General features: G+C 41.4%; 1 long non-coding RNA gene across 1 annotated transcript; it reads left to right on the plus strand.

The window, feature by feature from the left end:
• Nucleotides 1–79: 79 nt before the first annotated feature.
• Nucleotides 80–3160, plus strand: LOC115155117 (uncharacterized). The gene is made up of 2 exons (XR_003868015.1): nt 80–248; nt 1661–3160. It is a non-coding gene; the product is annotated as an uncharacterized LOC115155117 (long non-coding RNA).
• Nucleotides 3161–14429: the final 11269 nt, after the last annotated feature.

The raw sequence follows: 14429 nt of genomic DNA on the forward strand, positions 1-14429 counted from the left end.
CAATTGCATTGACTTAGTTTTATTTATAACAATAGGTGGGCTAAGTATGTCATTAGAATCGTCCTATTGGCTAATCGAACTGTCAGTTAACTGAAAAGTATACGGTCGTCGTTTCTGTATTTTGTTATGTTGGTCAGTTTTGCTGTCAATTTGTTGCGAACGTGATAATCGTAGTGCGATGTTGTTAAATTACGTTCGAACTGAATAGAAACACACGTATTCAAGATGTTTCCGTGACATCAAGAAAAGTAAGTGTGGCACACGCTGAGTAGTCATTTACATTTTACCTAAGCATGACGATGGCACTCGACACAATGGCAAACTCGAAGCGCACATTGATTTGTGTGAAGTTAGCTAGCTTTCGCGTGATGGATAACATTACCAAACGATTCGACTTCATGACTAGCTAGCTAACTTAGTTAGTTGCATCACTATCATAGCCAACTTGGGGGAGAGCCGTACAAAACTGTCGAGGTAAACTTCTGCATTTGCAGTCTCTTTTTGTCACATCAGTTATCAGAGAGCCTCGTTAGCCCTCTTGCTGGCTTTTTTTTTTACTAGCTAATGTAACCGATGTGAAATGGCTAGTAATTAGCGGTGGTGCGCGCTGATAGCGTTTCAATCGGTGACGCCACTCGCTCTGAGACCTGAAGTAGTAGGGTTTCCCCTTGCGTTGCAAGGGCCGCGGCTTTTGTGGCGCGATGGGTAACGATGCTTCGTGGGGTGTCAGTTGTTGATGCGTGCAAGGGTCCCTGGTTCGAGCCCGGGTTGGGGTGAAGAGAGGGACGGAACCTACACGGTTACACTAACAGTTAGCTGCTATACTATAGTTGCCATAGCTTAAGGTCAATGACATTCAATTCAGTAGTTTGAGCTGTTGTAAGTAAAAACAATGTTGCAATTATTAGCTTGCTGTTCCTGAAATTATGAAATGGAAGTTTCGGACATGATATCTTGATACATTCTCTCGTGCAGCGAATAAACAATTTATCGAATGAACAAATGTAATGCACGTCTTTTTCACACAGTCACAGCAAGAAATTTACAAAAACGTGCGCGCGCTTTGAAGTCGAGGTATAAACCCATGCATTGAAGTAAGTATAGAGCTCAGCAGCTTGTAGTCCTAAAAAATAGAAATGAGATACCGGTTTCGTTCAGTCATTGCTATGGGGTTTATTTGTCCCCCAAGTTTTCTGAGTAAAACATACATTTTTTAAATTATTTTTGTTGTTGGACTGTAAAAACACCAGGATATCGGCTCCAAGTGATTTTAATTATGGAAATCAGTTCCCAAGTATTCCCACCCATAATGGAGAGACACATGAACGTAAACAAGATTAGAAATTATGTTTTAGTCAAATATTATCTGTTTGGGATTTTTGCGGTCAGTTTGCAGTCTACAAATTATTCGGAGTTATGTTCCGGACCCACTACCATCCACTTGAAAAAATTCGGCCCACGGCTGAATCTACACTGAACAAACATATAGGATGATGCCGGCCCAACCTCACCCGTTTGCCCGTCGGGAGCTGGGATTCGAACTGGCAACCCTTCCAGTTGCACCTGTCGTCCCCAGCGGTCCAAAACAATTGCCCCTCAGACACAGCAAGAAATGGACTTAACACATGAGTCACCGCTGCTTCCTCTGTTTTTCTTTCAGCACAACATCATGGTGAATAGGAGACGAGAAGGTGTGAAGCCTGACATGCCCACCGCTGAGGATTGCCAGGAGATGCTAGCTACCATTTGAAGCAAGCCCTTCTGAGCCACTGGCAAGACCATGCAGAAGAAAACACTGGAGTGGTGTGTGGATCACCCTTTCCATTAAAGCTCTGGGACAGACACTTTCTTTATGAAGATCTGAGTAATCCTCCACACACCTCACCATTTTGAAAGCCGACCGTAGCCCAAGAGGTTCCTCTGCCGCTGCAGGCTGATGATGGCACTGGAGTCTGTCAAGTACCGATATCAATTTTAAAACACTACAGTATGCCCAGTGGTGTAGTGCTATTTCTTTAGGTGCGGGAGCTTATTTTTTTTTATTAATTGAGAAAATGATTGGCATGCAGTTTGGACATTAATGGTAAGTAATGTATTATGTCATTTTGTCATTTCACTTCATTTCACATTATGTCATTTCACTTATGTTTCTAAACACTTCTACATTAATGTGGATGCTACCATGATTACTGATCATCGTGAATGAAGCGTGAATAATGATGAGTGACAAAAAAATGCACATTATTGTAATGGTGAGAGGTTAGCATGTCTTGGGGGTATAATATTTGTGCCTCTTAACTTCCTCACTCATCATTATTCACGACTTATTCAGGACTACCCGTAATTATGGTAGCATCCACATTCATGTAGAAGGATCTTCTGTTACGGCAGCACTACATTCCTGAGTATGCCTAATGCCACATTCTAGCTATGAACGCGCATCACAGGAGGCTCCTGAGGGGAGGATGGCTCATAATAATGTATTGAATGGCGCTAATGGTATTGAAATCATGTGTTTGATACCATTCTGCTCCAGCCATTACCACAAGCCCGTCCTCCCCAATTAAGGTGCCACCAACCTCCTGTGAAGTGGATAGTTGGTTAGTATTTGTGGAGCTGTATGGAGAAGCACTGCACGATGCAAGTTGCCTTGATTCAAGTGTGTTAACAGTTTTTCAAGAAAGAACTGAAGACTATGAACTTACTCGCCTTTGTTTGCAAACCTTGCCAGCATCTCTAATATAAACGTAATGTTTATTTGTGAAAAGTGATTTTATTTATTAACATATTGGCACCTAGCTTGATCCCAGATATGTATGTGCTTTAGCCAACATCTATGACTTGTTATGCTGTACAGTCTAACTTTGTTGCATTGTAAATGTCTATTCTATTGGACACTTGAGCGCAAGAAGTAGCGTGGACCTTTCTGGAATTCAATACACCTATGCAACTACAGTGTTTACACCATCACATACACTGAGTGTACACAACATTATGAACACCTGCTCTTTCCATGGCATAGACTGACCAGGTGAATCCAGGTGAAAGCTATGATCCCTTATTGATGTCACTTCTATCAGTGTAGATGGAAGGGAGGAGATAATAGAGACCTGGATTGTGTATGTGTGCCATTCAGAGGGTGAATGGGCAAGACAAAAGATTTGTGCCTTTGATAGGGGTATGGTAGTAGGTGCCAGGTGCACCGGTTTGTGTCAAGAACTGCAACGCTGCTGGGTTTTTCATGCTCAACAGTTTCTTCTGTGTATCAAAAATGGTCCACCACACAAAGGACATCCAGCCAACTTGCCACAACTGTGGGAGGTATTGGAGTCAACATGGGCCAGCGTCCCTGTGGAACGCTTTCGACATGTACTCTAGGGCACATACAGATCTGAAACCATGGTAATTTGGACCCCAAAGTGAAAATATTTTACTTGGTACTGATTGTTTCAAGTGTATGCATTATGTAAGGTAATAATAGCCTATGACTTGATACAATAAAACACTTGAAAAGCTTCTGTTCTTTTGTTTTCCAACACAATTAATTTACAGTGCCTTCAGAAACATATCCCTTGATTTATTCAACATTTTATTGTGTTAGTCTTAATTCAAAACAGATTAAATAATTTTTTTCCTCTCTCACCAATCTACACACACTACCCCATAATGTACAAAGTCGAAACATGTTTTTAGAAATGTTTGCAAAAAAGAAATACACATCTATTTACATAAGTATTCACACCCGAGTCAATACTTTGTAGAAGCACCTTTGGTGGCGATTACAGCTGTGATTTATTCTGGGTAAGTCTCTAAGAGCTTTCTACACCTGAATTGTGCAACATTTGCCCATTATTCTTTTCAAAATTCTTCAAGCTCTGACAAATTGGTTGTTGATCATTGCTAAACAACCATTTTCAGGTCTTTCCATAGATTTTCAAGTAGGTTTAAGTCAAAAGTGTAACTTACCTACTCAGGAACGAACATTCACTGGTCTTGGTACTGTAAGAAACTTCAGTGTATATTTGGCCTTGTGTTTTAGGTTGTTGCCCTGCTGAAAGGTGAATTCATCATCCAGTGTCTGGTGGAAAGCAGACTGAACTAGGTTTTCCTCTAGGATTTTTCCTGTGCTTAGCTCTATTCCATTTCTGTTTTATCCTGAAAAACTTAGCAGTCCTTAATGATTACAAACATACCCATAACATGATGCAGCTACCGCTATGCTTGAAAATATAGAGTGGTACTCCGTAATGTGTTGTATTGGATTTTCCCCAAACATAACGCTTTGTATTCAGGACATAAAGTTTATTTCTTCGCCACATTTTTTTACAGTTTTACTTCAGTGCCTTATTGCAAACAAGATGCATGTTTGGGATATTTATTCTGTACAGGCGTCCTTCCTTCTTTTCACTGTCATTTAAGTTAGTATTGTGGAGTAACTACAATGTTGCTCATCCATCCTCAGTTTTCTCCTATCACAGCCATTAAACTATGTAACGGTTTTAAAGTCACCTTTGGCCTCATGGTGAAATCCCTGAGTGGTTTCCTTCCCCTCCGGTAACTGAGTTAGGAGGACTCCTGTGACTTTGTAGTGACTGGTTCTATTGATACACCAACCAAAGTGTAATAATAACTTTACCATGCTCAAAGGGATATTCAATGTCTGCTGCTTCTTTTTTTTACCGTCTACCAATATGTGCCCTTCTTTGCGAGGCATTGGAAAACCTCCCTGGTCTTTGTGGTTGAATCTGTTTGAAATTCACTGCTCGACTGAGGGACCTTACAGATAATTATATATGTGGGGTACAGAGATAAGGTAGTCATTAAAAAAAACATGTTATTGCACAGAATGAGTCCATGCAACTTATGAACAACCCCCTGCACACAGCAGGTGTGCACTGCAACATTGTGGCTTTCAGAGCTCAGATTAAGAGTGGCAATAATAGTCAAATAAGTAATCAAGTAAGCAATGTCTTACTCAGTGCCAACCTATCACTTTAAACAGATGTCCTACTTTTGTTGAATGGCACAAAGATAAACATTTAAGGCTTTCCAAACATGCACAACTTTCCAGCCAAGTTTAATATGAGGCATACATGGTAAATCATTAAGACATGATGTACAATTGGGATAATCTGAAATTATAACCATGGCTGCAACTGCAAATGAATAATGATATGTGCCATAATTTCACACTATCACATAAATTAAAAGAAAAACAGCAACCTTCAAAGTGTACTTTAGCATACTATTAAATTATAAAAGTTTCTTAGCAGCTTTATTGCAATGACAATGTATTACAGCTTTTTATTTTACATTTTTGATGTGGATACTGATGAACGAGCTACATAATAAGACAATAACATAATTAAGGCAGAAAATACATATACTTCAAATGAAATACTAGAGGTCGACCGATTAATCGGAATGGCCGATTAATTAGGGCCGATTTCAAGTTTTCATAACAATCGGTAATCGATATTTTTGCCCACCAATTTGCCGTTTTTATTTTTTATTTTTTTTATACCTTTAGTTAACTAGGCAAGTCAGATTAAGAACACATTCTTATTTTCAATGACGGCCTAGGAACGGGAGTTAACTGCCTTGTTCAGGGGGGATTCAGGGATTCGTTTTTGCAACCTTCTGGTTACTAGTCCAACGCTCTAACCACCTGCTTTACATTGCACTCCACGAGGAGCCTGCATGGCAGGCTGACTACCTGTTACGCGAGGGCAGCAAGAAGCCAAGGTAAGTTGCTAGCTAGCATTAAACTTATCTTTTAAAAAACTATCAATCTTAACATAATCACTAGTTAACTACACATGGTTAATGATATACTAGTTTATCTAACGTGTCCTGCGCTGCATATAATTGATGCGGTCCCTGTTCATTTCTCATCGAATCACAGTCTACTTCGACAAACGGGTGATGATTTAACAAGCACATTTGCAAAAAAAGCACTGTCATTGCACCAATGTACCTAACCATAAACATCAATCCCTTTCTTTAAAATCAATACACAAGTATATACTTTTAAACCTGCATATTTAGTTAATATTGCCTGCTAACATGAAATTGTGTCACTGCTCTTGCGTTCATTGCCTGGCTCGTTGCGAACTAATTTGCCAGAATTTTACGGAATTATGACATACCATTGAAGGTTGTGCAATGTAACAGGACTATTTAGACTTAGGGATGCCACCCGTTAGATCAAATACGGAACGGTTCCGTATTTCACTGAAAGAAAAAAACGTTTTGTTTTCGAGATGATAGTTTTCGGATTCAACCATATTAATGACCTAAGGCTCGTATTTCTGTGTGTTTATTATATTATAATTAAGTCTATGATTTGATAGAGCAGTCTGACTGAGCGGTGGTAGGCACCAGCAGGCTCGTTAGCATTCATTCAAACAGCACTTTCGTGCGTTTTGCCAGCAGCTCTTGCTCTGTTTATGACTTCAAGCCTGTCAACTCCCAAGATTAGGCTGGTGTAACCGATGTGAAATGGCTAGCTAGTTAGCGGGTGCGCACTAATAGCTTTTCAAACGTCACTCGCTCTGAGACTTGGAGTAGTTGTTCCACTTGCTCTACATGGGTAATGCTGCTTCGAGGGTGGCTGTTGTCGATGTGTTCCTGGTTCGAGCCCAGGTAGGGGCGAGGAGAGGGACGGAAGCTATACTGTTACACTGGCAACACTAAAGTGCCTATAAGAACATCCAATAGTCAAAGGTATATGAAATACAAATCGTATAGAGAGAAATAGTCCTATAATTCCTATAATAACTGCAACCTAAAACTTCTTACCTGGGAATATTGAAGACTCATGTTAAAAGTAACCACCAGCTTTCATATGTTCCCATGTTCTGAGCAAGGCACTTAAACGTTAGCTTTCTTACATGGCACATATTACACTTTTACTTTATTCTCCAACACTTTGTTTTGCATTATTTAAACCAAATTGAACATGTTTCATTATTTATTTGAGGCTAAATTGATTTTATTGATGTATTATATTAAGCTAAAATAAGTGTTCATTCAGTATGGTTGTAATTGTCATTATTACAAATAAACAAACAAAAAATCGGCCGATTAATCGGTATCGGGTGTTGGTCTTCCAATAATCGGTGTCGGTATCGAAAAATCATTATCGGACGACCTCTATTAAATACAAAGAGAAAGAAATCATTCAACATCCATTTTAAGCTACTAGCTTTTGTAAAAAATTAATACATTTCAAAAGACTCAGAAGAGAAATCTCATTGGATGTGAATATCCAATGGCGTAAGAGTACACATTTACTTTATTTTCCCACACAACAGTAAAACAGAAGATATGGCAGAATTAATTAGTCAGCATTGTTTCATACAAGCATGCTGTTAATGGCTCTTTTGAACATCCTTCGTATGCAATAGTTATTTGCACACTAACAATAAAATACTACATTGTATTAAATGTATAGGCAGTTAGGCACCGGTATGTAGGATATACATTACTTCCATTATAAAAAACAGAAAAATTACTTCCATTATAATAGCCGGAAAAGCGTTTTAAAAGTAGGATAGATTCACAATGGGTTGTAAACTGCAGATGCGAGAAATGGATTGAGCCCCTCCTCCTGAGCATTTCAGCTTCAGTCCTTCTTCCCATGGCCTTTGAATGTATCCATGAAATTGAATCCCCCCAGGTAGTCTCCCAAGAGGAGCCCCCAGCTTAGTGGGCAAGAAACTGTGAGGAGAGAACACACATTATAAAAAGAGACAGCGGCTGTCAATTATTGACCAACTTTTTCCAAACGCACAAAAATAATGAACAAATAAGTTGATGTCATGTACACATACTGTACATCATGTATGTGCAGTAAAGAAATTCTGTAAAGAACTGCTGCACTTCAAACATCAATAATGAAACATAAATACCTTTATGACTGACAGAAACACTCAAAGTGCAATAGGAACCATCGAAGGCTTTGTGGCAGTGTGCAGATTTTCATACAGATTTCCATCACATCTGCCACGCTGATCCTCAACACTGGAGCTCCCCAGGGGTGCATGCTCAGTCCCCTCCTGTACTCCCTGTTCACCCACGACTGCATGGCCAGGCACGACTCCAACACCATCATTAAGTTTGCAGACGACACAACAGTGGTAGGCCTGATCACCGACTACGACGAGACAGCCTATAGGGAGGAGGTCAGAGACCTGGCCGGGTGCTGCCAAAATAACAACTTATCCCTCAACGTAACCAAGACTAAGGAGATGATTGTGGACTACAGGAAAAGGAGGACCGAGCACACCCCAATTCTCATCGACAGGGCTGTATTGGAGCAGGTTGAAAGTTCTTTGGTGTCCACATCAACAACAAAACTAGAATGGTCCAAACACACCAAGACAGTCGTGAAGAGGGCACGACAGGAAACTCTCAGGAAACTAAAAAGATTTGGCATGGGTCCTGAGATCCTCAAAAGGTTCTACAGCTGCAAAATCGAGAGCATCCTGACTGGTTGCATCACTGCCTGGTACAGCAATTGCTCGGCCTCTGACCGCAAGGCACTACAGAGGGTAGTGCGTACAGCCCAGTACATCACTGGGGCTAAGCTGCCTGCCATCCAGGACCTCTACACCAGGCGGAGTCAGAGGAAGGCCCTAAAAATTGTCAAAGACCCCAGCCACGCCAGTCATAGACTGTTCTCTCTACTACCGCATGGCAAGCGGTACCGGAGTGCCAAGTCTAGGACAAAAAGGCTTCTCAACAGTTTTTAACCCCAAGCCGTAAGACTCCTGAACAGGTAATCAAATGGCTACCCGGACTATTTGCATTGTGTGCCCCCCCAATCCCTCTTTTTACGCTGTTGCTACTCTCTGTTTATCATATATGCATAGTCACTTTAACTAAACATTCATGTACATACTACCTCAATTGGGCCAACCAACCAGTGCTCCCGCACATTGGCTAACCAGGCTATCTGCATTGTGTCCCGCCACCCACCACCCCCTCTTTTACGCCACTGCTACTCTCTGTTCATCATATATGCATAGTCACTTTAACCATATCTACATGTACATACTACCTCAATCAGCCTGACTAACCGGTGTCTGTATGTAGCCTCGCTACATTTATAGCCTCGCTACTGTATATAGCCTGTCTTTTTACTGTTGTTTTATTTCTTTACCTACCTATTGTTCACCTAATACCTTTTTTGCACTATTGGTTAGAGCCTGTAAGTAAATATTTCACTGTAAGTAAGCATACACACCTGCTGTATTTGGTGCACGTGACAAATAAACTTTTGATTTGATGTCCCATTCTTTCCGAATTCACCCTATGTGGGGCGTATGATGATATTAACTATAAAGCTCCACTCACCGTTTAATTCTAAATGCCTACTTCTTGCAAAATCAATTTATTCAACAACAAAATTATGTTTCTTTACAAGACAAGGAATTACACAATAATTATTAGAATACAGTTAGTCAAATGTATGCCCGCTAGAGCTGCCCCGGTCAACTGTAAGTGCTGTTATTGTGAAGTGGAAACTTGTAGGAGCAACAAAGGCTCAGCCGCAAAGTGGTAGGCCACAGACGCTCACAGAACAGGACTGCCGAGTGCTGAAGCGCATAGCATGTAAAAATCGTCTGTCCTCGGTTGCAACAATCACTACTGTTAACATGGAGCCGAAGAGGATGGCTACGTTTTACATGCCCGTAAACAATTGTGCTATTTTGTTCGTTTTTTTGCATTGTTTGAAACGTATTTTTTAACATATTTTGTACACAATGTTGCTGTTAACGTCCCTTATGACCGAAAATAACTTCTGGACATCAGAACTGGGATTACTCACCACGAACCGGAAGAAGCTTTTTCCTTTAACGAGTCCGACGATATACTGCTCTCCCAGGAACAGGCCCAGATCCTCGTCATTTGCGTAAAGAAAAGACGGAGGAAAAGAGGATGTAGATCAGCCTGCCTTTTGAGAATCCGTAGGCGAGCGAGTAAACTCCAACTGCCATCTATTCTACTTGCTAACATGCAATAAAATTGATGATCTACGATTATGATTATCCTACCAACTGGACATTCAAAACTGTAATATCTTATGTTTCACCGAGTCATGGCTGAACGACCACACGGATAATATAGAGCTGGAGGGATTTTCAATGCACCAGCAGAACAGAGAAGCTACGTCTGGTAAGACGAGGGGTGGGGGTGTGTGTCTTTTTGTCAATAACAGCTGGTGCGCGATGTCTAATATTAAAGAAGTCTCGAGGTATTGCTCGCCTGAAGTAGAGTACCTTATGATAAGCTATAGACCACACTATCTACCAAGAGAGTTCTCATCTATATTATTCCTAGCTGTCTATTTAACACCACAAACCGATTCTGGCACTAAGACCGCACTCAACTAACTCTATAAGGCCATAAGAAAACAAGAAAATGCTCACCCAGAAGCAGCGCTCCTAGTGGCCGGGTAAAACTTAAATCAGTTTTACCAAATTTCTACCAGTATGTCACATGTGCAAACGAGATTAAAAAAAATAAAAAAAATAGACCACCTTTACTCCGCACACAGAGATGCATACAAAGCTCTTCTCGGTCCTCCATTTGGCAAATCTGACCATAATTCTATCCTCCCAAATCCTGCTTACAAGCAAAAACTAAAGCAGGAGGTAACAGTGACTCGCTCTATGCAGATGATGTGCTCAGATGACGTGGATGCTATACTGCAGGACTGTTATGCTAGCACAGACGGGAATATGTTCCAGGATTCATCCAATGGTCTTGAGCAGTATACCTCAATCACCGGCTTCATTGATAAGTGCATCGACGACGTCGTCCCCACAGTGACCGTACGTACATATCCCAACCAGAAGCAATGGATTACAGGCAACATCAGCATTGACCTAAAGGCTAGAGCTGCCACTTTCAAGCAGCAGGACACTAATCCGGATGCCAATAAGAAATCCCGCTATGCCCTCAGACGGACCTTCAAACAAGCAAAGCGTCAATACAGGATTAAGATTGAATCCTAATACACAGGCTCTGACGCTCGCCGCATGTGGCAGGGCTTGAAAACTATTACGGACTACAAAGAAAACCCAGAAGCGAGCTGCCCAGTGACACGAGCCTACCAGACGAGTTAATGCCATTTATGCTTGCTTCAAGGCAAGCAACACTGAAGCATGCACGAAAACACCAGCTGTTCTGGATGACAGTTTGATAATGCTCTAGGTAGCCGATGTGTGCAGAACCTTTTAACAGGTCAACATTCACAATGCCGCAGGGCCAGATGGATTACCAGGATGTGTACTCAAAGCATGCGTGGACCAACTGGCAAGTCTATTCCCGTGTGGCTCAGTTGGTAGAGCATGGTGTTTGCAACACCAGGGTTGTGGGTTCGATTCTCACGGGGTATCAATATGAAAAGAAAAAAAAATGTATGAAATGTATGCATTCACTACTGTAAGTCGCTCTGGACAAGAGCGTCTGCTAAATGACTAAAATGTAAATGTATTCACTGACATTTTCAACCTCTCCCTGACGCAGTCTAATACCTACATGTTTCAAGCAGACCACCATAGTCCCTGTGCCCAGGAAAAGAAGGCAACCTGCCTAAATGATTACCGCCATGAAGTGCTTTGAAAGGATGTTCATGGCTCACATCAACAGCATCCTCCAGGATACCCTACACCCACTCCATTTTGCATACCGCCCCAACAGATCCACAGATGACACAATCTCAATCTCACACCACACTGCCCTTTCCCACCTGGACAAAAGGAACACCTACGTGAGAATGCTGTTCATTGACTGTTGTTCTAATTAAAGAAGCAATAAAACTGTCCTTCTTTAGACTAGTTGAGTATCTGGAGCATCAGCATTTGTGGGTTCGATTACAGGCTCGAAATGGCCAGAAACAAATACCTTTCTTCTGAAACTCGGCAGTCTATTCTTGTTCTGAGAAATTAAGGTTATTCCATGCGAGAAATTGCAAAGAAATTGAAGATCTCGTACCACGCTCTGTACTACTCCCTTCACAGAACAGGCCAAACTGGCTCTAACCAGACTAGAAAGAGGAGTGGGAGGCCCCGGTGCACAACTGAGCAAGAGGACAAGTACATTAGTGTGTCTAGTTTGAGAAACAGACGCCTCACAAGTCCTCAACTGGCAGCTTCATTAAATACTACCCACAAAACACCAGTCTCAACGTCAACAGTGAAGAGGCGACTCCGGGATACTGGCTTTTGTGGTGGCTAATTTTTGCATTACCAAATGAGGAGAGTTACAAACACACCAGTCTGAGTTAAACTACATATTTAATAATTAAGATACTTTTGCAAAAGCACTTGACCTTCAATAATGCACTCTCTCAAATGAACCATTGAAAAAGGAAGGTCCCAACACAATGGCTACTGAGATATTTTATAGCAAATATCCCCCCCCTTTGACATGACAAACCACAGACATTTAGGAACGGTTCACAAAGAAAGACTGTTTACTTTAGAGAGGAGTATCTACAGCCAGATAGCATTCGCTATAAATTATCGTTCAGTTTGATCCCTAATGACGAGGTTCTAATCTCATCCCTGGTACTTCATAGAACAAAAACACCATTTCATCCAATGGCATATATCAATTGTCAACTCTAGATACTCCCATCTCAAGCAAACCCCCTCTTGACCCCACTCCTGGACAAGCTCACTGAGGGGAGTGACCTGCGCACAGACATTGTGGAGACAAATAATTGGTTCCCCATTAATCACGCCATCCTTTCACATTTAAGAATAGGTAAAGACACATTCACATATAAAAGACAAGTCTGACCTCTCCCCTCTCTGGGCCCCAAGTGACTGAGCCCCAGCTAAGGGAAATGTGCAACTGAAACATACCAGAGTCCAAAGGACACTTTCTAATGACAAGTATCTCACATAAGCATATTATACTAATAAAACATCTTAATTATCTATGTTACCCAACTCATTCTGATTCATCCACCACACTTTCTAGGCAACCACCCGAGCCACTGCCTGTTCACCCCGCTACCATCCAGAAGGTGAGGTCAGTACAGGTGCATCAAAGCTGGGACAAGAGACTGAAAAACAGCCTCTATCTCAAGGCCATCAGACTGTTCAACAGCCATCACTAACACAGAGAGGCTGCTGCCTACATACAGACATGAAATCATTGGCCACTTTAATAAATGGATCACTAGTCACTTTAATGATGTTTACATATCTAGCATTACTCATCTCATATGTATATACTGTATTTTATACCATCTATTGCATCTTGCCTATGCCGCTCTGTCATTGCTCATCCATATATTTATATGTATATATTCTTATTCCATTCCTTTACTTTACTTAGATTTGTGTGTATTAGGTAGTTGTTGTGGAATTGTTAGATTACATGTTAGATATTGCAGCACTGTCGGAACTACAAGCACAAGCATTTCGCTATACTTGCAATAACATCTGCTAACCATGTGTATGTGACCAATAAAATTTGATTTGAATGCAGACTGTGAGCAAGACCTAATCGCCCAACATCAGTGCCCGACCTCACTAATGCTCGACCTCACTAATGCTCGACCTCACTAATGCTCGACCTCACTAATGCTCGACCTCACTAATGCTCGACCTCACTAATGCTCGACCTCACTAATGCTCGACCTCACTAATGCTCGACCTCACTAATGCTCGACCTCACTAATGCTCGACCTCACTAATGCTCGACCTCACTAATGCTCGACCTCACTAATGCTCGTGGCTGAATTGAAGCAAGTCCCCGAAGCAATGTTCCAACGTCTAGTGGAAAGCCTTCCCAGAAGAGTGGAGGCTGTTATAGCTGCAAAGGGGGGACCAACTTCATATTAATGCCCATGATTTTGGAATGAGATGTTTGACGAGCAGGTGCCCACATATTTTTGGTTATGTAGTGTATATTATTGCCACCAGCCAGCCTTCTAAATAGCAGCAATGCGACACAGTAGGCCTATAGCTTCGTGAAACATAACCATTAGGCTTAACAATCTGGCAGCGTATCGATAGGCAGCTGTCCAGAGTAACTGCACTACGCCAATGTTTTTTGTCATGAATCTTGTTCTGGAGGCAGCTTTGGAGAGTGGTCACGAGCTAGCATAGCCACAAAATTTGATTTTAAACCTAACTACACTAACCCTAATCCCTAACCCTAACCTTATATTAAGACCAAACATGACAATACAAAAATCTACATTTTGCAATGGACATTTCGGGTTCCGGACTTGAAATCCTGTGGTTTGAATTGAAGAGGGCAGTCCATAAGCTCAGATGAAGGAGATCAAGAATCTGGAAGGATGCTGTATGGACTAATGGTCTAAGATCTCTCCCAATGTGTTCTCCAACTCATAAAACATTTTAGAAAAACGCTCAGTGCTGTTATCCTCATAAGGTGAG

Source organism: Salmo trutta, chromosome 2 (genome assembly GCF_901001165.1).
Source record: "Salmo trutta chromosome 2, fSalTru1.1, whole genome shotgun sequence".
Classification (NCBI taxonomy): domain Eukaryota; kingdom Metazoa; phylum Chordata; class Actinopteri; order Salmoniformes; family Salmonidae; genus Salmo; species Salmo trutta.